Raw genomic sequence first — 24408 nt, forward strand, 5'->3', positions numbered from 1 at the left:
AAAATAATAATGTTAATTTTATGCACAGTGTCAGTATTCAGTATTAATTTTGATTATGCAGTGTGTAATGTAGAATTGGGTTTTGTGTAGAAATCTCAGGCGAAATCCCAGCCTTTATCTTGGAATAATCACTGTAATTGCTTCGTAATTGTATACTGTCAGACTTGGAGATACGAACAGTGCAATTTTGAATAACAGAGGTCTTTTTCTACTCTGTTCCAAATGCCACAGCACTGTTTTTGCACATAAAGTAAAACATATTAAATTTATTATGTAATAGTATTAGATATTACAAATTACATTTGCATCTGAAGAAGACCAAAAATATTTCACAACTAATAACTTTACACTTGAGGTTTTCAGAGACACTTTTATTTCCTAATTTGGATATTCCAGTAATGAAAGCACTGCAGCTGTTTCCAATTATGGGTATATTTATGCTTACTGGAGGTTGTTTATTGTCTTGTATAGTGTTAGGGTCATGGTAATAAAAACAATGTATTTTTCAAAAAGTTTGTCTGGAGAGACAAAGGATTGTTCGGAAGCTTATAAGCAGTGTTCTATTTTGAAATGTACTTGGTCTGCTGTGCTTTAATATGAGCCTGCTGTAATCTCATTATCCAGTTCTTTGAACACAACACAAAATCAATTTCCTCTCCAGGATTTTGGAGAACTCATTCATGGGTTTCCCCTACAAACAAAAACGGTCAAACATGAGGGAAGGATATTTGGGGGGGAAAGCAGTAATAGATTAGATGTGTAGTAGAATTTATGTGGACTCACAAATGTTGCAGATCTTTCAGTGACCTAAAATACAGAGAAACACTCATCCAATCAAAGAAACATTAGGAAATAATTTCCCTGTGCGCTGAAGATCAACTCTGTGAGATTTGCCTTGCGTATACGAGAGGAAATGATAATCAATTTCTCAGTTAAAATACAAACGATTATATAGGGATTTCAAAAGCTAGAGCAAGCATCTAATAGCATCAAGATGAATCATAAGACGTTGAGGATCAGAAGATGCTGCATAGTGAATGCACAAGCTTTTTTCATGTTGTTGCCATGGAGATGTTCCTTGAACACGGTTCTTAGACTGTATATTGATTAGTTGCCCTATTGGTGCCCTTGGCAAAATGTGAATAGGACAGCACCTCATTCTATAACTCTTGGTGCATTATTCAATATCGTTTAAGCATATATATATATATATATATATATATATAAATTCAGTTTTTCAAAATTACATATATATATATATATATATATATATATATATATATATATATATATATATATATATATATATATATATATATATATATTTAAATATAATTTTGAAAAACTGAATTTTTAGTTATTGGACAATAAACCTCTGCACATAGTAGTCTAGAATATTGTCTAACACTTGATGGCTGCTCTGTCAAGTCCTCGTCGCAAGTTAGGAACCTGAGTGTGCTCTTTGATACCAACCTTTTTTCTTTTTTTTAATGCTGAACAGTTAGTTCATGCGTTCGTGAGCTCAAGGCTAGATTAATGCTCTACTGGGTAGTTGCCCCGCTCGCTTAATAAACAAACTCCATCTGGTCCAAAACGCAGCAGCTCGAGTTCTTACTAGAACCAGGAAGTATGACCATAGGCAAGTTCTGTCAACAATGCACTGGCTCTCTATTAAATATCGAATAATTTTAAAACCTTGCTAATTAGTTGGAAAGCACTAAATGGTTTCACTCCCTACAATTGACCAAACTCTTAAAGGTGTCATTAACTGGCTTTTTTATTTTTTCTATACTGTTGTCTGAGGTCAACTAATGATGTTTGTGTGGTTTTCTTTTTACATTCAAAAACATCATAACTAATAGGTAATAGGCTATTTTCTGCCAGTACATTATCCAGTAATTTTACGGAAATTTACGTTAACCCTTAAAACACAAACTAATGCAATGTGTAATTCAAAACACAGGTAAAACACCTGTAAAAAAAACAATACGGAAAATTCCTTCATATTTATACAGTACATTGTGCCATATTTTTACAGACTTTTTTTTACAGTATATATCAGTTGCTCACCTGTCTAATAAAATACATACTATATTTGTCATTTGCCAGTTGCAGCAGAGATGAAACTGGATATAGTGAAGTGCAGTCTTTTTGAAAACAACATCAAACTAACAGAAATAGTCAGACTTCTCAGAGGTACCAAAAACAAGAACAGAACAACTGTTCTGAAGGTAGACTGAATTAATAAATATTATCTGAAATTTCGTGCTTCCCACTTCTAAAGTTGGGATTGCGAGCTTATCACATTCAAGTTTTGACTTAAAAAGAGTGTTCATATAAATTTTTTTAAACTAGGAAACTAGTATTTGCTGGTCATATAATTAGAAAAGTTTATTTATTTCACCAATTCCTTTTAAAAAGTGAAACTTTATATTCATTCATAACCCAAAGACTGTTTATTTCTTTTAATTTTGATGATTATAACTGAAAACTAAGGAAAATCCCAAATTTAGCATCTTAGAAAATTAGAATATTACTTAAGACCAATACAAAGAAACAATTTTTAGACATCTTGGCCAACTGAAAAGTATGAACATGAAAATTGTGAGCATGTACAGCACTTAATACTTAGTTGGGGCTCCTTTTACCTGAATTACTGCAGCAATGCAGCATGGCGTCGATCAGTCTGCGGCACTGCTCAGGTGTTATGAGAGCCCAGGTTGCTCTGATAGTTGCCTTCAGCTCTTCTGCATTGTTGGGTCTGGCATATCGCATCTTCCTCTTCACAATGCCCCATATACCCCATATCGACCATATCATGGTCGTTAAGCCAGGTACTGGTAGCTTTGGCACAGTGTGCAGGTGCCAAGGCCTGATGGAAAATAAAATATGCATCTCCATAAAGTTGGTCAGCAGCAGGATGCACAAAGTGCTCTAAAACTTCCTGATATACGACTGCATTGACCTCGGACCTCAGAAAACACAATGAACCAATAACAGCAGATAACATGACACCCCAAACCATCACTGACTGTGGAAACTTTACACTAGACTTCAAGCAGTGTGGATTGTGTGCCTCTCCTCTCTTCCTCCAGACTCTGAGACTCTGATTGCCAAAGAAAATGCAAAATTTATACTTTCATCAGAAAACATAACTTTACAGAAACATAACAGAAAGCAGTCATTTTTGTCTTTAGACCAGGTGAGATGATTCTGACACTGTCTGTTGTTCAAGAGTGGCTTAACACAAGGAATGTGACCACTGAAACCCATGTCCTGCATACTTCTGTGCATAGTGGTTATTGAAGCACTGACTCCAGCTGTAGTCCACTTTTTGTGAATCTCCCCCACATTTTTGAATGGGTTTTATTTTACAATCCTCTCTAGGGTGCGGTTATCCCTATTGCTTGTACACTTTTTTTCTACCACATCTTTTCCTCCCCTTCACCTTAATGTGCTTGGACACAGAGCTCTGTGAACAGCCAGCCTCTTTTGCAATGACCTTTTGTGTCTTGCCCTACTTGTGCAAGGTGTCAATGGTTGTCTTTTAGACAACTGTCAATTCAGCAGTCTTTCCGATGATAGTGTAGCCTACAGAACTAGACTGAGACATAATTTAAAGGCCTTTGCATGTGTTTTGAGTTAATTAGCTGATTAAAGTGCTGATTGAAGTGTTAGCCCTATTCGCACGGGACTAGTATTATCTGGGGACCTGATGATTACACCTACATGATTTGTAATAATTGCAGAGAATGTCTGTGATCTTAATCCTGTGCAAATCGGCCATATCTGTAATTTGTAAAGTAAAAATTCCCCCACAAATACCATATATTTCGCCGAACACCGAGGTTCTGTGATAATATTAGTCCCGTGCAAATCAACATCTCTGTGATTTAGCTAGGATTAAGCGGATTGCATATCATTTTTGCAAGTTTTTTTGTCTTCCAGTGAGCATTTCAATCTTTATCTTTCACAAAGAATGAGTCTGCATTCATAATGCGCACTGTTATGAATTCCCGCACTGATTTTACTTTCACTTTAGAATTAGTATCAATTTGGGAGTAAACTGATTGAATGGTGTGTTTAATATTAACATCAGTACTATTCTTATTTAAAAACAGAACAGAACAGGACAGAACAAAGACAAGCTTGTTTAAATGGACGCTTTTACATTTAGCATTAAAACTGAATCATCCGCCGTGTGTCAGTTTCTCACTCGTGATGAATGAAATCTGACTCGTGCCGCCGGTCTGAGCTCAGTTCATGGCGTCTGTTATCTTACTGAACCAAATTATGTGTATTTATTACTATAAAATAATCTAAACGATATCGATGCCTGTTTATGATTTCATACAGCTATATCTATAACAAAGTCTTGACATCATATCCGGGGGAAGTCAGTAAATTTGAGTAAAATCACAGGCTTTGCTTATCCCGTGCGAATGTGCCACGCAAAACTCAGATGTGCGGGAGTAATTTCTAAATTACAGAGGTCCCTATAATACTAATCCCATGCCAATAGTGCTTAAGTGTCTTCAATAGTGAACCTTTTCACAATATTCTAATTGTCTGAGATACTGAATTTGGGATTTTCCTTAAAATCATCGAAATAAAAAAAATAAAAAACATTTGAAATATTACAGTCTGTGTGTAATGAAAGTACAATATATACAAGTTTTACTTTTTGAATGGAATTAGTGATATAAATAAACTTTTTGATGATTTTATAATTATATAACCAGCACCTGTATGTTTAATTTAGTAATTCATCATTTTGGTGAATTTGATGAATTGGATCATCATTTTGGATCAAGTGCCCAGGTCAACAAAAAATATTTGTAGAACATTGTTCTAGTGGTTTTTGGATATTTTAATCTAAACACCTTAAATATTTAAGTTTTATGTGTTGCCATGCTAGATGGGAGCAATGGTCAGACATGTCTGTCATGCGTGAAATGCTGCAAAAGTCACATCATGCAAGGGCAACAGTCAAACATACACTATATGGCAAAAGTTTTGGGACGCCTGCCTTTACATGCACATGAACGTCAATGACAGCTCATTCTTAATCCGTAGGGTTTAATAGGGAGTTGGCCCACCCTTTGCAGTTATAACATCTTCGACTATTCTGAGAAGGCTTTCCACAAGGTTTAGGAGCGTGTTTATGAGAATTTTTGACCATTCTTCTAGAAGCGCATTTGTGAGCTCAGACACTGAAGTTCCTCCACACCAAACTCCCTTATCCATGTCTTTATGGACCTTGCTTTGTGCACTGGTGCGCAGTCATGTTGGAACAGGAAGGGGCCATCCCCAAACTGTTCCCAGAAAGTTGGGAGTATGAAATTGTGCAAAATGTCTAGGTATGCTGAAGCATTAAGAATTCCTTTCACTGGAACTAAGGGCCAACCCCTGAAAAATAACCCTACACCATGGTCAATCACATCCACATACACAGAGCATAGAAAAACAATAGAAAAGAAGTGAAGTAGAGTGTAAAAATGTGTTCTGTGTGAACGTCCCCTAAAGTTCTGTTTACACCAAGGTAACAATAACTAAAACGACAAAAGATATTGTTGTAAAAAAAGTTTCTAAATATAAAAGAATAGGAGAGTCTGCATCATAACAGCACAGAGAAATTACATAATTTTTTTCCAGCTGATAAAAACTATGAGAGCCAATCATAATCCATCCTGCTTTAAAGAGCTTGAGCATTTAAAGCTGCAGATGACAAAACTACAGCATGCTTATGTAGTAGTAGGGGGTTTTACGATTTATTTATTTTCTTCCGCGTTCATTATCCTTTATATGAGACTGGGTGCGCATGATAATTAGGGCCAGTGTATTTAAATGTGTAGACAGGAAACCTTCGAACGTAGATTGTCATACCCGCCCCTCTTCCGGTTATCGGTGTCACTAGAGTGGAGGTAGGTGACGGAGGTTATGTACGGCTCTGCGTGGTTGTAAAGTTGTTAAAGTATGTTTCCTTGTCTCTGAAGTGATCGCTGTAGTCGTCTCAGTGACGTGCCCTGGGAGTTGCGTTAAGCGCTCATTGAAAGCTTTAAGGTACGTCGGCGATCACCGTTGTGGTGCGGGTTTTTATTGTTAGTTGGGTTTAATGGGGGTTATTGTGTGTTTTTAACAGGACATTCGCGAGTGTATCCTGACATCGGGGTATGTATGATCTACTGAATGCTCGTATTACAGAAGTAAATTTGATTGACTTGGAGTAAATCTTTGCTTGATGGTTATGTTTTGTTTTGCAGTCTCATGTGTACCACGTGATGGTTAACCCAGGTCGTGCTGCTGTTTTTCGTGATTAGATGTTTGGGTGTTTGTTGTGAATGGTTTTCATAATTTTAGTAATCTCTGTATTTCGTTTTTCTTTCTTTATTAGTGTGGTTTGTTATATTTGCATTGTAGTTTTGCCATTGCGACCAGGACCCTAAGTTGTGTTGTATTTAACAGCGGATGTGCCATCTCACTCATTGATAGCTTTGTGGTCCTATAGTGCTGCTGAGGTTGGAGGGATTTTATCCATGTACCAGCTGATTTGGTCTATTATCAGAATTTTTTTGATTTGTTTTGTATATTTGCACTGTACTAATTTTTCTTTCCTTTCTTTTTCAAGTCAAGGGAGGGCGCCGAGGGGGAAGGCTAGTCACCTGGGTGAAACACATTTGCTGTGAGTTTGATGCACCAGGGTTGGCACCTCTTGTTTTTGTTTGCTGTGCACACATAAGGGGTGGAACACATATTTACAGCTAGGTTGCCGCCCCTGAGGTAAGCTCTAGGCTTGTTTTCTTTTTCTTTTTTTTTTCTTTTCATTTATTTATTTTTGTTAATGTATTTATTTGGTGCAAACAGTGCATTGGTTTTTGTGTTCATTTATTTGATCTGATGCAGTATCTGAATCAGGCATGATTGGAGGAGTCTTTTTCTATCCATGAGCATTGATATGTTTAGTATTGTTACAATAAATGTGCTAGTGATTTATACCATGATTAAGCGATGCAAGTGAAACATTTTAACTTTCTGTCTTTTAAATAAAACTCTTCATTGGTTTATTGGATGACCCGACTCTGTCTTTTCACTGCACCACCGACCTGTGTTCCTTTCTTATTTCCTTGGGTGTAATTCCCAAGGTGGCGTAGTCAGTGATATCTGGATTATACTATATAATACTGTATTACGGCCGGTTACAAACTGGCGTAGTCGGCAGGGTGGTTGCATTGTAAAAGCAGAGACGAGTATTCTGTAATTTTCTATTGTTCAACATTTTGTTTAGTTTTTTTTTTTGTGTGTATATTTTTTTTTGAAAAACAGCAGCCGACTCTGGTTCTGAGGTGATGTTCAAGCCCTGGACTAATTGAGGTCCCTTCTGAACGAACGACTCCCCGGTTGTTGTTTTTTTCTCTCCTTCTGTGTTCTTTTTTTTTTTTTTTCTTCACAGTCATGGAGGATGAGCTGACACAACTTAGAGACATGGTGCTACAACTGAGAGCCGAAAATGAACGTTTGCGCCAGGAACCGTTGGCAACTGGTTCTATACCGGCCCTCTGTGACAATTCTGCAGCCAGGCCATCTACAAGTACGGATGCGGAAGGTATTAGCAGTGCTACCGAGAGACTTGTTCTTATCCCACGGGATAGAAAGTGTCCTATGTTCCGAGGTAACTCCGGTATGAACATTGACGAGTGGGTTGAGGAGGCACGCGCATGTATGCGAGCCCGTCATCTGTCTCCTGTCGACCAAGCGTTCTTTTTGGTTGATCACTTGGAAGGTGAGGCCAGGGATGAAATTAAATATCGTTCAGATGCAGAGCGGAGAGATCCAGAAACTGTGATTAAAATCTTGCAAGAATTGTATGGCTGTTGTCAATCGTATGTTACTTTGCAAGAGGCTTTCTTTTCCAGGAAACAGCAAGAGGGGGAGAGTCTTCTAGAGTTTTCTTTGGCTCTGATGCGTCTTCTGCACCTGGTAAAACGTGTTGCACCAGCGGGCATGTTGAACTTTGAGGTACTGTTACGTGACCAGTTTATTGAGCATGTGTCTGATTGTTCCCTCCGCCGCATGCTAAAGCAAATGGCACGTAGTCAACCTACAGTCACTCTGTTGGATGTCAGAGGGGAGGCCATTAGGTGGGAACGGGAGGGCATGCCTGGGGGGACTCGAGGTCGTAGTCACTCTGTTCCATCGGCCTATGGCCTACAGTATGGGGTTCAAGGGGGTACCTCCACTATGTTGGGTAATGGTTCATTAGGTGCAGAACTGGGGGATCTTAAAGCTATTTTGAAACAACAACAAGATCAGCTTAACCAGTTAACCCAAAGTGTCACCCTACTCCAGAACAACCAAAGGCAGGCTAGATCGTCCCGTGATGGCCCCGTAATTTGTAGGAGATGTCAGCGTCCGGGACACTTTGCAAGGGAGTGTGATGGTGCAAGGGTTCCTTTTCGCCCCCGGTCTAATTCTGTAGCTTTATCTTCCCCATCTAGGGCTGGACCATCAGCCTCCCAACATGGGTCGGAAAACTAATGCCCACCGAACCGTTGAGCCACAGCTCGGGTGGGGCCCTTACAGGCTCTTGTGTTGCAAGTAGTGTGAGTAAAGCCACAAAATTAATGTCCTCCTGTCCCCATATAGACATTCTTATGGGTGGAATTAAGGTGTCCTGCTTACTGGACACCGGCTCTATGGTGTCTACAGTTACCGAGAGTTTCTTTTTGCAACACTTTAAGACGGGGAGTTTACAGACTTGCCGGTGGCTTCAGCTTAAGGCAGCTAACGGATTGGCCATCCCTTATTTGGGATATTTAGAATTGGACGTTTTCTTGTGTGGAAGAGTCATACCGGCCTGTGGCATACTCGTAGTAAAAGACCTTCCTGGTGGGACCAGTGTCCCGGGGGTCCTTGGTATGAATGTAATTAGCAAATGCTATGAACTTTTGTTTTTTCAACATGGGCCTGCATTATTTGAGCTACCAACTGTGTCTCAGGCACCTGGTCAAGTGTTCCAAGCCTTGCAACAGTGCCACCAAGCAGGTGTCGAAACCCCGCCTGAAGTGAAGAGTGTTGTTAAATTAAGTCAGGGGAGGGTTCAGCGTATTCCAGGGGGTGTGACCAAGTTTGTCAGGGCGACATGTTCAGATCACTTGGCTGGTCGTACGGCATTATTTGAGCCTCTTGACTCGGGTTTACCTGGTGGATTGTTAGCCTCTCCCTCGTTAGTTCAGGTGTTAAGGGGTACAGTTTACGTCCCAGTTGTGAATGTAGGCACTACTGACGTTTTACTTTACGCTCGCACCCAGCTAGGTTATTTGCGTAGGGTGGATGTGGTCAGCTTGCCTAAGGGTGTAGCTGAATCAAGGGCTATTGAAGTCACTGGTCTATCTCTGAGCTCAATTCAAAGCCAAATAGATGCCCTTGACTTATCAAATATTAGTGAGGAAGAGGCCCAACGGGTTAGGACATTGCTGGTTGAATATCAGGCGGTGTTTTCAGCTCATGAGGGGGATTTGGGCTGTACCAGCCTTATATCCCATGAAATCCCCCTGTTAGATGATGTTCCGGTCCGACAGCGCTATAGGCGGTTGCCACCATCGGAATACGAGGTCGTGAAGGCCCATATCAATCAGTTACTCGAGGCGCAGGTCATTAGGGAGAGCTGCAGTCCCTATGCGTCCCCCATTGTTTTGGTGCGGAAAAAGGATGGTAGCCTTCGCCTCTGCGTGGACTACCGCCAATTAAACCACAAGACTCGTAAAGACGCTTTTCCGTTACCACGTATTGAAGAATCGTTGGACGCCCTTTCTGGGGCCCATTGGTTTTCCACTCTCGACTTAGTCAGCGGCTACAATCAAGTTCCGGTTGCCGAGAAGGATAAAGCCAAGACAGCCTTTTGTACTCCTTTTGGATTATTCGAGTTTAACCGTATGCCTTTCGGGCTCTGCAATGCCCCAAGTACATTTCAGCGCCTCATGCAACGTTTGTTTGGGGAACAGCATTGTCAATCTCTGCTACTTTACCTGGATGATGTGGTGGTCTTCTCTTCTTCCATTTCACAGCACCTGGAACGATTAGAGGGAGTGCTAAGCCGACTGGGACAGGAAGGACTCAAAGTCAAGCTAGAGAAATGCACTTTCTTCAAGCAGGAGGTTGGCTATTTAGGACATGTGATCTCCAGTGCTGGTGTCTCCACGGACCCGGGAAAAATCGAGGCGGTGGCCCAGTGGCGACGTCCAAGTCAGGTGGCAGAACTGCGCTCATTCCTTGGCTTCACCAGCTATTACCGTCGTTTCGTGGAGGGCTTCGCGAAGATGGCCGCACCCCTACATAAGTTAGTAGCAGAGTTGGCTGGTACAAAGGCTCGGAAAAAGACCAGACGGGATTTCGCTGCGGCCTGGACAGAGGCATGTGAGCAGAGCTTTGAAGGACTGAAAGCTAAACTTACCTCCACTCCAGTATTGGCTTATGCCAATTTTGCACTACCTTTTATCCTGGAAGTGGATGCTAGCCATAGTGGCTTGGGAGCAGTTTTGTCCCAAGAACAGGACGGTGAGGTCCGGCCTATAGCTTACGCCAGTCGTGGTCTCCGGCCCCCCGAACGTAATATGCTTAATTACAGTTCAATGAAATTAGAGTTTTTGGCCTTGAAATGGGCAGTTACGGAAAAATTCCGCGAGTATCTCTTGGGACAAAAATGCATAATCTACACTGACAATAATCCCTTGAGTCATCTTGTCTCTGCTAAATTAGGGGCAACAGAGCAGCGATGGGTGGCCCAACTGTCATGCTTTGATTATGAAATTCGATACCGGTCTGGTAGAGTAAATAGAAACGCTGATGCTTTATCTCGACAGTATCTACCAGAGAATTCCACTACCTCTGTTCCAGAATCCCTGCAGCAGACCAGAGTTGCACTACCATCTCAGGTAACCCAAACAGCCATCTTTGCTTTACCCCATCATTCTGCATCTGATATATGTTCTCTGCAGTGGTCAGACCCAGACATCCAAGCTATTTGGACATTTCGGAAGCAGAAGGCGTACCCTAGTTTGGTAGAGCGTCACGCACTATCTACTCAGGCATTGGCGTTATTACGACACTGGGATCGTCTGGTAGAGATAGAGGGGGTATTACACCGTCGCACTCTTCGACCTAATGGGGGTGAGGAGGTATTTCAAGTAGTTCTACCAGCAGGGTTGAAGCAAGAGGTGCTCACCCAGTTGCACCATGACCATGGGCATCAGGGGGTAGAACGGACTATGGATTTGGTCCGTCGACGCTGTTTTTGGCCAGGAATGGCTGCGGAGGTGAAGCGCTGGTGTCAAGAGTGCAAGAGGTGTCAAGTGGCGAAGCATACGAATCCTGCAACCCCTAGTTTCATGGGACACCTCTTGGCTTCGCGGCCCAATGAGATTTTGGCCATGGACTTCACTGTCTTGGAGCCTTCACATAATGGCCTGGAAAATGTGCTTGTAGTGACAGACATTTTTAGTAAGTTTACAGTGGCTATACCTACCCGGGACCAGAGGGCCTCTACTGTGGCCCAGGTTCTAGTGACTGAGTGGTTCTGCAAGTTCGGGGTGCCGAGTCGTCTTCACTCCGATCAAGGTCGTAGTTTCGAGAGCAACTTGATTCAACAACTTTGCGGCCTGTATGGAATTGCACGATCACGTACTACACCTTACCATCCTGCTGGCAACGGCCAATGTGAACGTTTTAATAGGACAATGCACAACCTGCTGCGTACCCTGCCTGCCTCAAGGAAGAGGGACTGGGCCTCCTGCCTCCCACAGTTAGTTTTTTGTTACAACACTACCCCACATCAGTCGACAGGCGAGTCTCCACACTTTCTGATGTTTGGTCAGGATCCCCAGCTCCCAGTAGACTTTTTGTTGGGCAGAGTGCGTGAGCCAGAGGCTGGTACAGTACACGACTGGGTTCGCGAACACGAGGCCCGGCTGCAGGTCGCATTTGAGGGGGCCAGAGAGAGACTAGCAAGCGCTGCCGCACGTCGTAAGGACTATCACGATAAGAGGGTGAAGGAAGCGCCACTGTTTGAGGGCCAGCGAGTTTACCTGCGTAATGTTGGCGTAAGGGGCCGTAACAAAATCCAAGATCATTGGAGCTCTGCTGTTTACCAGGTATTAAAGGTGCCCAAAGAGAAGGGAGTGGTGTACTCCATTGCACCAGTGAATGATCTGGGGAAGGTACGACATGTACATCGGACAATGCTGAAAGCCCAATTACAGGCAGAGCCCCAAGACATCCCTCCGGCTTGCCCATCAGTGACAGTTGTACCACCCCAGGAGGATGTTGATGATGATTTATGGCTATTAGTACCTAACACTTTGGCTTGTCCCAGCACAGAGGCAGGCCCCACGAGAGATCCCTGTGATCGTTTAACAGTACCAGAGGTTTCAAGGTGTCCGCTGGTTACGTCAGACACCCAGGCGGCAGGGCCATCGATTCCTACTGGTTTTACTGATCGTTTAGGTCCGACTTTGACTGAGGAGACTCGACCATCCTTACGACGGACAGCCCGCTCCACGGCCGGGCAACATTCTAACTTGTACCATCTTCCACAGACTGTGCAGGGGGCCGCTGGTAGGACTGTTTGCTCTTCCAGGGCTGCGCCTCAGTCCTCTCCGGCTCCGTTTAGGCCCTGGTTCTAGCCTGGTGGTAGTAATGAATAATTAACTTTGCCTCTGTGGTTACATTCAAGTTTACTTATCGTCGGGGCGCCGATAAAAGAAAGGGGGGGTGGAATGTAGTAGTAGGGGGTTTTACGATTTATTTATTTTCTTCCGCGTTCATTATCCTTTATATGAGACTGGGTGCGCATGATAATTAGGGCCAGTGTATTTAAATGTGTAGACAGGAAACCTTCGAACGTAGATTGTCATACCCGCCCCTCTTCCGGTTATCGGTGTCACTAGAGTGGAGGTAGGTGACGGAGGTTATGTACGGCTCTGCGTGGTTGTAAAGTTGTTAAAGTATGTTTCCTTGTCTCTGAAGTGATCGCTGTAGTCGTCTCAGTGACGTGCCCTGGGAGTTGCGTTAAGCGCTCATTGAAAGCTTTAAGGTACGTCGGCGATCACCGTTGTGGTGCGGGTTTTTATTGTTAGTTGGGTTTAATGGGGGTTATTGTGTGTTTTTAACAGGACATTCGCGAGTGTATCCTGACATCGGGGTATGTATGATCTACTGAATGCTCGTATTACAGAAGTAAATTTGATTGACTTGGAGTAAATCTTTGCTTGATGGTTATGTTTTGTTTTGCAGTCTCATGTGTACCACGTGATGGTTAACCCAGGTCGTGCTGCTGTTTTTCGTGATTAGATGTTTGGGTGTTTGTTGTGAATGGTTTTCATAATTTTAGTAATCTCTGTATTTCGTTTTTCTTTCTTTATTAGTGTGGTTTGTTATATTTGCATTGTAGTTTTGCCATTGCGACCAGGACCCTAAGTTGTGTTGTATTTAACAGCGGATGTGCCATCTCACTCATTGATAGCTTTGTGGTCCTATAGTGCTGCTGAGGTTGGAGGGATTTTATCCATGTACCAGCTGATTTGGTCTATTATCAGAATTTTTTTGATTTGTTTTGTATATTTGCACTGTACTAATTTTTCTTTCCTTTCTTTTTCAAGTCAAGGGAGGGCGCCGAGGGGGAAGGCTAGTCACCTGGGTGAAACACATTTGCTGTGAGTTTGATGCACCAGGGTTGGCACCTCTTGTTTTTGTTTGCTGTGCACACATAAGGGGTGGAACACATATTTACAGCTAGGTTGCCGCCCCTGAGGTAAGCTCTAGGCTTGTTTTCTTTTTCTTTTTTTTTTTCTTTTCATTTATTTCTTTTTGTTAATGTATTTATTTGGTGCAAACAGTGCATTGGTTTTTGTGTTCATTTATTTGATCTGATGCAGTATCTGAATCAGGCATGATTGGAGGAGTCTTTTTCTATCCATGAGCATTGATATGTTTAGTATTGTTACAATAAATGTGCTAGTGATTTATACCATGATTAAACGATGCAAGTGAAACATTTTAACTTTCTGTCTTTTAAATAAAACTCTTCATTGGTTTATTGGATGACCCGACTCTGTCTTTTCACTGCACCACCGACCTGTGTTCCTTTCTTATTTCCTTGGGTGTAATTCCCAAGGTGGCGTAGTCAGTGATATCTGGATTATACTATATAATACTGTATTACGGCCGGTTACACTTATAATCAATAGAACAATATTGTGCACTGGTGTGGATGCTATTATATTTATATCGGTCTTGTGAATGAACACTATAATAGAGTAGACTTTAAACACTATAAAAATAGAGTTTTCCACACTTTTCCTGCCTTCCAAATCTAGAGATCATATAAACCATGAAGATCATTTTGTTAACATTTGTGAATCCGTGTGGCACGGTCCACTTACTAATTAGCCAGTAATTGACCTCAGCCTCACACTAGTGCCCCCATTACTTGGGCCCCACATCAGGGACAGGGGAGTGTTAAAGACGAGATCTGCACTGGCAGAGCAGGCACAGGCATTTGGATAATTGCTGTCAAATCTAATTAAAGTTTCTCGTTTGGATGATGTAGAACCACACAGTGGATATTTTAACTATTTCATCTCTTTTGTCCACTTATCTCTTACACTTACAAGCAAAGGTGTTATTTATGCAGTGTATTCTTTAAATTTCCTTGATCAGAGGTAAGAGTTAAGGGAAATGTAATGCAGTGGAGTGAATGTCATTGTTATAATGGACAAGAAAAACAGTAGGTCCATTGGAGGGCTGAGCCCAGCATGCTTTCTTTTTAATTGGCCATCACTTTTTTTTTTTTTTTTTTTTTTTTTTTTTAATTTATTTATTTATTTATTTATTTATTTATTTATTTATTTATTTATTTATTTATTTATTTATTTATTTATTTATTTATTTATTTATACAGTTTAGAATTACAGGGGTAGTGCACATTAATAAACATTTATGCAAATGTGCCAGTTTGGCCAGCTTGGCTGATTTTCAACTATAGACCCTGGGCAGGTGTAATGTCTGATAAAATACATTAAAACAAATCAACAATACTTATCCATACAGTAAATCACATTTCATAACAATACATAAAACACGTTAAAACAAGGACAACAAAACACTAAATAAGATAATTCATGTGATTATATGTGCATTAGAGTTTCCTTACAGAGAGTTTATTGAGATACACGGACACTAGACTTCACAACACTCACTGAAAGTCTTACGAAATAAGACATTTGATATTGTACTGAAAAGGTCAGGAAATGAATTTTGATTGACTGAAAGTGTAGCAGCTCTCTGGCTGTCTATTTGCATAGTACAATCAGATTACCAAATACAGACAGCTGGCACTATACACTTAACAATAATATTGCATGAATTTCCATTCACATGAAATGTAATGAAGTAATTAAAATTATGAGACTTAGACAGCGATTTCTGTGTAATTGTGTGAAGCATTTAGAAAAGCATAATTGTGTCAATGAGACTAACAGAAACACTGTAGCTCTCTAGTATTAAAATAAACTCTTCTTGTTAATGACTGCTTTAATACTTTGTTTTCATGTGAAAAGGAAAGAGCCATTTGTAAAAAACTAAAGCCATTTAATCATCTATATTTATCTGTGCCAGTCTAAACATTCACGCCTTCATATTTTCCATAAAGTCAAAAAGAGTGGGGTGCATATTTTAATAGAAACCAATGACCAGGAATGTGGTAAATTGAGAAACTGATGAGTGTGAATGTGGCAGAGCCAATAAGACACAAATAAAGCATCTAACGACATGATGTGTCATCTGTATAGCGTACTGCATGTTCCTGTGGACACGGACATGACCACTTGCCATCAGAAAATTGTTGCCATTAACAATGTGTTGCCCTGAGCAACATTGGCAAGTGAACATGGCCCATTTATCTAGTCTCCAGAGACAATGCAGCAATGAGATGTGTTAAGTCGTGTGTGTTCCAAAAGCTGTTACAGAATCAGGGGTGAATATAAAGATACATTTGCATTTTAGACAATATTATACTAGAAAAAAAAATTCAATCAGTTCTAGAATTAATGTCTAGAATGAAGAAGTTTAATATGGAATTAAATATTCTCTCTGCACGGCGTGCACGCAATTGGATAGTGCTACAACCAACCAGAGCAACGAAGGTGAAGCAGAGCTAACGTTAATTGACAGATTAAACTTTCGACGTTACGTATAAGGTCGGCAAAACTCCGAACACATCTTCCCTTTTTAAGAATGACTTCAGTGCCGTTCTTTGTTCTTTTCTCAGAGAAAAGCTTAACTCCAAGTCGCGGTCAAAGCTGATTCAAAAGAACGCCGTTCGCCAGTTTCTGTGTTTACTAGAAGCACGCAAGTGCAACTCTGCCGTCATTATGTTAAGCCCCGCCCACCGGCTCTATACACGATATGATTGGCCCGACCAGAGTTTGGCGATTACAGCTCAGAAGTGTATTGAGAGTTGCTAGACGACACTCACGGCAGATTAGATTTGCTGCCGCTAGGGTGCGTCTTGATTTCTAGGCTAAGGAACACGGGCAAAAAGGGAAAATCAACAATGAAACTAAAAATACAACATAACCCTGTCAACCATAAATTTAACAGAACTACATTTAAATTATATTATTTTACAATAAATTTCTAACAGATGATTTTGTCTTTTACTCTATATGAAATGAACAGAGAAATTATTAGGCGCTTCATAATCAGAAGTGTTATATTTTCCCTGTTTGTTTGGACTTTTATGTTCTTTTTTTTCCTGTGCTGTGCCACATGTTTATTTCTTTATTAAACCCTTTTGCAATTTGATCCTACTCGCCTTCATCTCTGATCTCCCCCCTCATAACAGGAAGGCTGCGTTCTTGGCTGCATATCTTGACTGCCATGTCATCATGTCATGAAGAACGCCTAAATTAGATGGATCCTTTGCGGACAGAGTTCATTTTGCATAATTTATTCATCCTGTTTTGAAAGGTTGCATCTAGTGTATCCTTCATATCATACAATAACCTATATTCCTTTGTACACATTCCAATTCACAAAAAAACTGATTTATTGGAAAATGAATCGGCACTGCGCTCACCAATTCACTACGTAATACTAAACAAACAAAAAAGATTTCAGAGATGAAGGTGTTATGTTTTCTTTTGTTTTGTTGTAAATTAATCGCACAATGCTAAACTGAGTGTAATGTAAACCACGGGAAGACCACAGGCAGTTGTATGTACTGCATTAACAGTTAATATAAAGCTTTTTTAATATAAAATTATAATTGATCATCATTCTGCTTTGGAAGTGACATGTGGCCATATGGTGACCCATAATTGGAATATGTGCTCTGCATTTAACTGATCCACACACACACACACACACACACACACACACACACACACACACACACACACACACACACACACACACAGTAGTGAACACACACCCAGAGCAGTGGGCAGCCATATTGCTGCGGCGCCCAGCGAGCAGTTGGGGGTTCAGTACCTTGCTCAAGGGTCTCACATAAGTCGTGGTATTGAGGGTGAAAGAGGACACTGGTTTTTCACTTCCACACTAACCATTCCTGCTGGACTCGAGACTCCCACAACCCACAACTTTCTGGTTACAAGTCTGACTCTAACCAGTAGGTGACAACTGCCTATAACAGAATACAACACATAAAATGATGGGGGGAAAAAATAAAAATAAAAGTTAAAAGGACTGTTCGACAAACTCGCACAGTGACAGTGATGTGAAGATATTGCTCAGTCTCATTGTGAATTGTGTTGGTCATGCCTCATAATTCACTTTGACCTGTCTAAAGCCCAGCAGAGTTGGAGGCAGCTTAATAGATGCAGGGCAGCAGGGAAGGCACCATTCATCTTCCCAGAATACCAACGAGAACATTGCACATACACGTCCTCTCCTTTCTCCAGCCCTGTTCAGCAAATGGATGTCTTTTCTTATAGTATATAGGTATAATAATAGCAGAGCAAAAAAAAATATATATATATATATTTATATTGTGTCCACAATAAAAATGGTGACTACACCAAGCACAAGTATTCTATAAGAAGTAAAAAGAAATGTAGAATGTTGTTCCACACCCGTAAGACCTCCGTTCATCTTCGGAACACAGTTTAAGATATTTTATATTTAGTCCGGCAGCGTATCTAAGTGTGTACACACTATACTCTCCATGTCCAGAAAGGGTAGTCCAAATGTATCAAAGTTTCTCGTTTCTCGTCAAATGTATCAAAGTAGTCCAAATGTTACATCGGTTAGTTAATTAGAATCTCTTGAAGCATCGGAAATACATTTTGGTCCAAAAATAGCGACTTTTCTTAAACTGTTCCAAAGATGTACGGAGGTCTTAGGGGTGTGCAACAACATTAGGGTGTGTCATTAATGACATACATTTCATTTTTGGGTGAACTAACCCTTTAATAGAGAAAATGTGAGTAAAACAAACAGTTATCAGTTCGAACTAAAGGTAGGACTCGATATAATGTTCCTTACAACTTAACAAAGATCCAGTGGATATGCAGCCAGAAATTTCTGGTAATTTTTATGTTTTCCTGACATTTACATGAGCCTGATTTCCATACAAACATAAATATTTATCACTGTCAGTCATTACAATTTCTAGAGTGAATCCTACATGTATGCGGATATGGGTCTATGTATTAAAGTATGTATGTGGCCGCTTGTCAAGAATGGAAAACACAAGTTTTATTCAAATTCTGAATATATTAGAGGCCTATTCAATATTTTTTATATCTTATATTTATATACCTAGATTAATATGCGATTTTCATGAAGAAAACAGACCATAAACCAGCAGTGTTGGGTAGCATTTCCCTCTAAAAACAATCAGAAGCAGCAGGTGGCAGTGGTCTGAGTGAGAAAATCACACGCTATTGTCAAGTCCATCTCTTTCGGTCCGAAGGGGGGCACAGGGATGTCCATGGCGTCCAATACCCCCCAACCCCCCCTCTGGCGCCCTGGTTTTGTTTGTTTTCTGTGGCATTCACGCTGTAAACCAATTCTACCTCTAAGTCTTTATGCCACTCCAGCTGAAGGTAACATTACCTGCATACCCTCTATAATCTTTAAGATTTCCAGTTAGCACACTTCCGCTCTGTTCAGTTCGGACCAATGAAATTGTCAGGGCGGGCTTTAGACGATGATGGACAGATGATAAACAGTAGCATAATCATCCGTCATCAAGGGCACTTGAGTTGAATTTGTTAATCCTAAAAGGAGAACTTGTTCGTATATGCATTCACCTTTACTATTTCTCTCAGAAATTATGACCGTGTTGGTAAGCACTCTGTGTATCCTTAAAGGTGTCATGAACTGGCTTTTTAATTTTTTTTTATACTGTTGTCTGAGGTCAACTAATGATGTTTGTGTGGTTTTTACATTCAAAAATATCATAACCAAAAAGTAATAGGCTATTTTCTACACTGGTTTTGAGGCTCTCGTCTGAACGTTGGGTTTTGATGGGCGTGCCACACCGGAGACTTGGAAGTAAATGCCTACAGCTAGGATCAGAGAAGATTTGCATATTGAATGAGCTTAAGCTCCACTGTCAGTTCAGTTCACATGAGGGAGAGGAGATGATGATTTATTTCTCATCCACCCACAGTTGATTGGACTATTATTTTAATATTACACATAGCCCGCAAGATTGGTCGATATAAGCGCGGACTGCGCACACACACACGTCTTCATATTTCAAGTCAAAAGAGACAACAGCACAGATCAAGAACGGAATATTATGATATTCATTGGCCTGCCGGGCTTTGCGAGCCCTGGCCAATACGTGTCTGAGTCCAGCGTGCTAAAGGTATGTTTCTGTTAGACACGTACACATAAGCAAAAAGATCTATAACAATGCAATACTATCACATATAAAAACATGTTTTACTCACATAAGTGTGTTGCACTAGCCTAGAAATCTAGACGCACCCTAGTGGCAGCAAATCTAACCTGCCCGCGCGTGTCATCTAGAAACTCTCAATACACTTGGGAGCTGTAAAACCCAAACTCTGGTCAGGTCAATCACATTGACGGTGGGCGGGGCTTAGCATAATGATGGCAGAGTTGCGCTTGCGTACTTCTAGTAAACACAGAAGCTGGCGAACAGCGGTCTTTCGAATCAGCTTTGACCGTGACTCTGGAAGACTTAGAGTTAAGCTTTTCTCTGAGAAAAGAACAAAGAGCGGCACTGAAGTCATTCCTAAAAAGGGAAGATGTGTTCTGAGTTTTGCCGACCGGATTTGGCGAAAGTTTAATCTTTCAACTAGCTCTGGTTGGTTGTAGTGCTATCCAATTGCATGCACGCAGTGCAGAGGGAGTCTGAAAGACAACCGTTTATCCCGCCCCTCAGATTGAGCCCTGTCAATGGTGAGTTTCCAGACCAAACATCTTGATGTGGGTCTGGCTTGTCAGTCTAGTGTTGCACCATTCCTGTCAGATCCAAATCCAACATCGACTGGAGATTTGTTAAAGGGTAACTAAACCCTAGAACAACTTTTTTTAGTTAATGATCTGCAAGAATGGAGCTTTATTATTATTGTTCATTGAGTCGAGTAAATTTTTTGACAGTTGGGTTTAAAGTGTTTAAATTATATAATATATGGTGTAAAAACGTCTTAGTGCTGCCCTCTTAAGGTTGAACGGTGGCTACTGCAGTTGAATTTTCCTATTGGACGTTATGGTACTTCGTTACGTAGGTTTGTACTTCCAACGGCTCACTATCCACGCCCCTGGCACGAGCTCACCACGCCCTGAGAAATGTTTTCCGTGATCACATGATGAGAACGGCTTCAGTCCAGTATGAGCGCTCATGTTAAATGAAGTAGAAACATTATGAATGAAACTTTCTCTTCACTTGCTTTCAACATCCTAATTAAGAAAATACAGATATATAATGCAGTTGTAAGTACATGTTAAGCTTTTCTTCTGATAGTTTTGCCGCCCGTCATGTCTACAGATAATTTTCATACCTCAGACGCTTTCAGACAAACCCTGACACGCAAATGGTTGCCGTGGTAACGAACAACAAATCCGTAACGTGCTAGACTGCGGGCGTATGTAGTATTTAATGCATGAGGAATATTTAATATGAGGAAATCTGTTGTAATAGGCTATTAGGTTTGAACTTATTGGTCCTGTGATTTTTTTTTAGTGGCATTCAGTATAAGGATATGGCTGTTCAGTGTTCATAGATTAGTTAGTGATCTCATTCGCTCTTGCGCTGCTGCTTCGCTAGCATGAATGAATGAATGAATGAATGAAAGCATCGTATGCATCGGGAGTTAAAGCAGTTTGAGCCTACAAACTCTGTGTCTACAGACATTTCACCCTCCTCCACTTCAGGTGAAGGTGGTGGAGAGAAGTCCTCTACTTTAGATGACCGCTCTGTTGCAAAACTACTGTCCTCACTCCAGTCACTATCAATCTTTGCGAGTCTGACAACTGTCAAACAAGTTGTCACTACGGGTCTCAGGTGCACGCCCCCCGCTCAGCGCCGCCCTCGTCTCGTCCCCTCTGTCTCCGCTGGGCTCTGCCCACTTTTGCAGCATTTTTCAAATATTGCCAGAGGGCGGAGTTAGGCTGTGAACAGGGGTTTAGTTACCCTTTAACAAACGATTCCGCAGTGAACTGAAATTAACACCGTTGTCTTCCCCACGTGAGCTGAAACTTCATTAAAAAATTAAGTTCAATTACCTAATATTAGGATCTGAAGGAAGCTTATGCAGCGACTGTGTTCTTCCACAACCAGGAATAGTGCAATATCTTCCTCGGCATGTTTATTGATGTTGGCCATCTAGCACGAGCCCTCCATGAGTCGGTGGGCAGGGTTACTGGATTAGAAGTGCTGTAGAGGCGGTGTTTCGTCGCGTGACGTAAGAATGAAGCACAAGATCGTTTGCTGGGCCTGGTGTCTAAAGCTTTTCTTTGACTAACAAGGAAGTTTTCAGCTCCGAAACTTAGAGGATATTCTTATATTACCATGACCTTTTATATATCAAAAGCTCAAGGGAAAGTTGATTACTCAAATCATCACCCCTTTAACTTTTTTTTTTTTAAACACCGGCAAAGATCGTTTATACTCATCTTTTTCTTCTAACGTTACTTATTCCAGCGTGCGTGCAGACAGGGTTGCCAAGTTTTTACAACAAAACCTGCCAACTACTAGCCCAAAATAAGCCCAATAGCTATTCGGGGGGGTTTCCAGAAAAAAATTCGTGTTGGGGGGTAAAATGTGTGTTATTTTGGCACGGTTGCCTGCTAAAATTTGCATTTCTAGGTTTACATATATCACATAATTGAGGTTGCTTCGACCCGCAGACATGGAAAACAACCCGTGAGAAAACCGACTTGGCAACACAGTGCAGTTGAGTTCTGTTGACATTTGACAACTAACATTATGCGTCGTTTCGTTTGCTCTGATTGGTTGTAGGTCTATCCAATTTAAGTCTTTCCTGAAAAATCTGAAAAGTTACTGAATTTGGAATGGCGCTCCCTTTCTGATGACGGTAGTTTTACGGCTTAGGTTTGAATATCCTTAACCACTCCCCTCCAGCCGTTAGTCTACTATGAGCGCGAGATGAGAGGAGGATCGCTGCAGTATAACCCTTCCCTCTATTCAATATTCCGTTTCACTTGGAAATACATAACAGCACTGAAGAAAACTCAGTTACTACTTCCGGTTCACTGGAACTTCAATTTGGACAACAGGAAGACTGCCATCCTTTGCGCTTTTTGGGGATGCCATAAAAGCTGGTTCATGTCATGTGTAAAAAAAATAAAACCCTGCAAGATAATTGTTTTGACCATAATCCACATATCAAGAGGCTAAGACAAGGGAGCATGCTAAAGGTTCACACCACTCAGGAGTGAGTGAAGAGACATCAGATCAGTGGGTGAAGGTCAAAATATACATCCGTGTTGCTGGGAGCTGTCTAGGCCAGGCAGTGAATCAGTGTGCACCCCCAGGAGAGTGAAGAGACAGTGGCATGTCTAGTGTAAAATCGCAAACCTGATTCTGAACCTGAGAGTATAAACATGGCGGATTGTGTGTGGCTTGCTCAGGGTGGGATCTATGCTGAAAGGGAAGAGATTGTCACCAGTGGGTGGAGCTTTCCCCCTTTAAGTCACTAGGGGAGCAAAATCTGATCATTTTTTCACATGCTTAGAGAGAAAGGCTTACCAAAACTAAGTTAATGGGTTGTCCTTTTTCAAGTTTTCTGGGATGGTAGATGCACAGGGGACCCATAGCACAAAATGGAAAACCTTTAACTAACTAAACAGAGGTGCTATAGACCCCTTTGTTAACTAGGTGTTTTGAACTAAGCAACTGACGTTTTTGTTCAGAGACTTAACTGACTCTTTTTCATACCTGATTCTGCTTTGGTTCCATTCATTCATTTTCACTTTCCATTTTACCCATGTATATGTGATTGTGTAGGTTTGTTTAGTTTAGTTATGTGTTCGTGATTTCATTAAATTAAATGTTTGTCCACATCCAATTCACAGCCAATTCACTTGTCAGGGAAAATAAGAAGATTCTTTTGAAACGTCACAGTATGAAATCTGGTTGCTATTACTGAGCTGTCACCTCTCAGTTCAGCTCCGGTGTTTATGAAACACTGTCTAAATATTTAAGCTGGTGTGAGAGGAGGCTTATGGTTACCAGGGTAAAATCTATGTGGGTTTACATTAGACATGTTATCTTCATTGCTGTACAGAAAGCTCAAATCAATCTCACTATTTGTGTATGTTTTTGCTACTGGAGGTCATTTGGTCATTGTACTGTTGGTCGCTAGTTATAACAGAATTGATGGATTTTAAGGCCATAGCTAGATGTATTTAGATGTATTTCAATAGCAGCAGAGCATAATACATCATGTAAAAATCTATTGAACAATAAAGAAAAGCAAGCAGAGAGAAGAGAAGAAAGAAGAAAAGAAAGAAGGAAGAGGGCAAAAATAAAGAAAGAAGTATTAAGAAAGAATATTAAACATGGCACAAATTCTTGATGTTTTCATTGCTTTCCTATTAACAGAAGTTGAAATTGTATTTAAATACATCTTCAATTCTTCTTTAAAGAAGTTAAAATGGGGTTTACTTTTCATAAATTTACATTAATGGATGTGAAACTTTCCAATAAATAAAAGGTTTATACAACAACTAGCATTTATTAGATTACTGTCTTTGACATAAAAGCCAAAAAGAATATATCTAAATGATAAGAAAAGTTGTAAAAAAAAATATTTTGGGCAATCAGAGCATCAATATTATTCCAGAAAGAACGAATAAAAGGACATTCACTACAGTTTCAGAAGAGGCTTCACA

At 40.7% G+C, this 24408-nt stretch overlaps 1 long non-coding RNA gene across 1 annotated transcript; it reads left to right on the forward strand.

Moving 5' to 3' along the window:
• Positions 1–12672: 12672 nt before the first annotated feature.
• Positions 12673–14094, forward strand: LOC137093601 (uncharacterized). The gene is made up of 2 exons (XR_010908521.1): positions 12673–12948; positions 13021–14094. It is a non-coding gene; the product is annotated as an uncharacterized lncRNA (long non-coding RNA).
• Positions 14095–24408: the final 10314 nt, after the last annotated feature.

Source organism: Pseudorasbora parva, chromosome 12, assembly GCF_024679245.1.
Source record: "Pseudorasbora parva isolate DD20220531a chromosome 12, ASM2467924v1, whole genome shotgun sequence".
Classification (NCBI taxonomy): domain Eukaryota; kingdom Metazoa; phylum Chordata; class Actinopteri; order Cypriniformes; family Gobionidae; genus Pseudorasbora; species Pseudorasbora parva.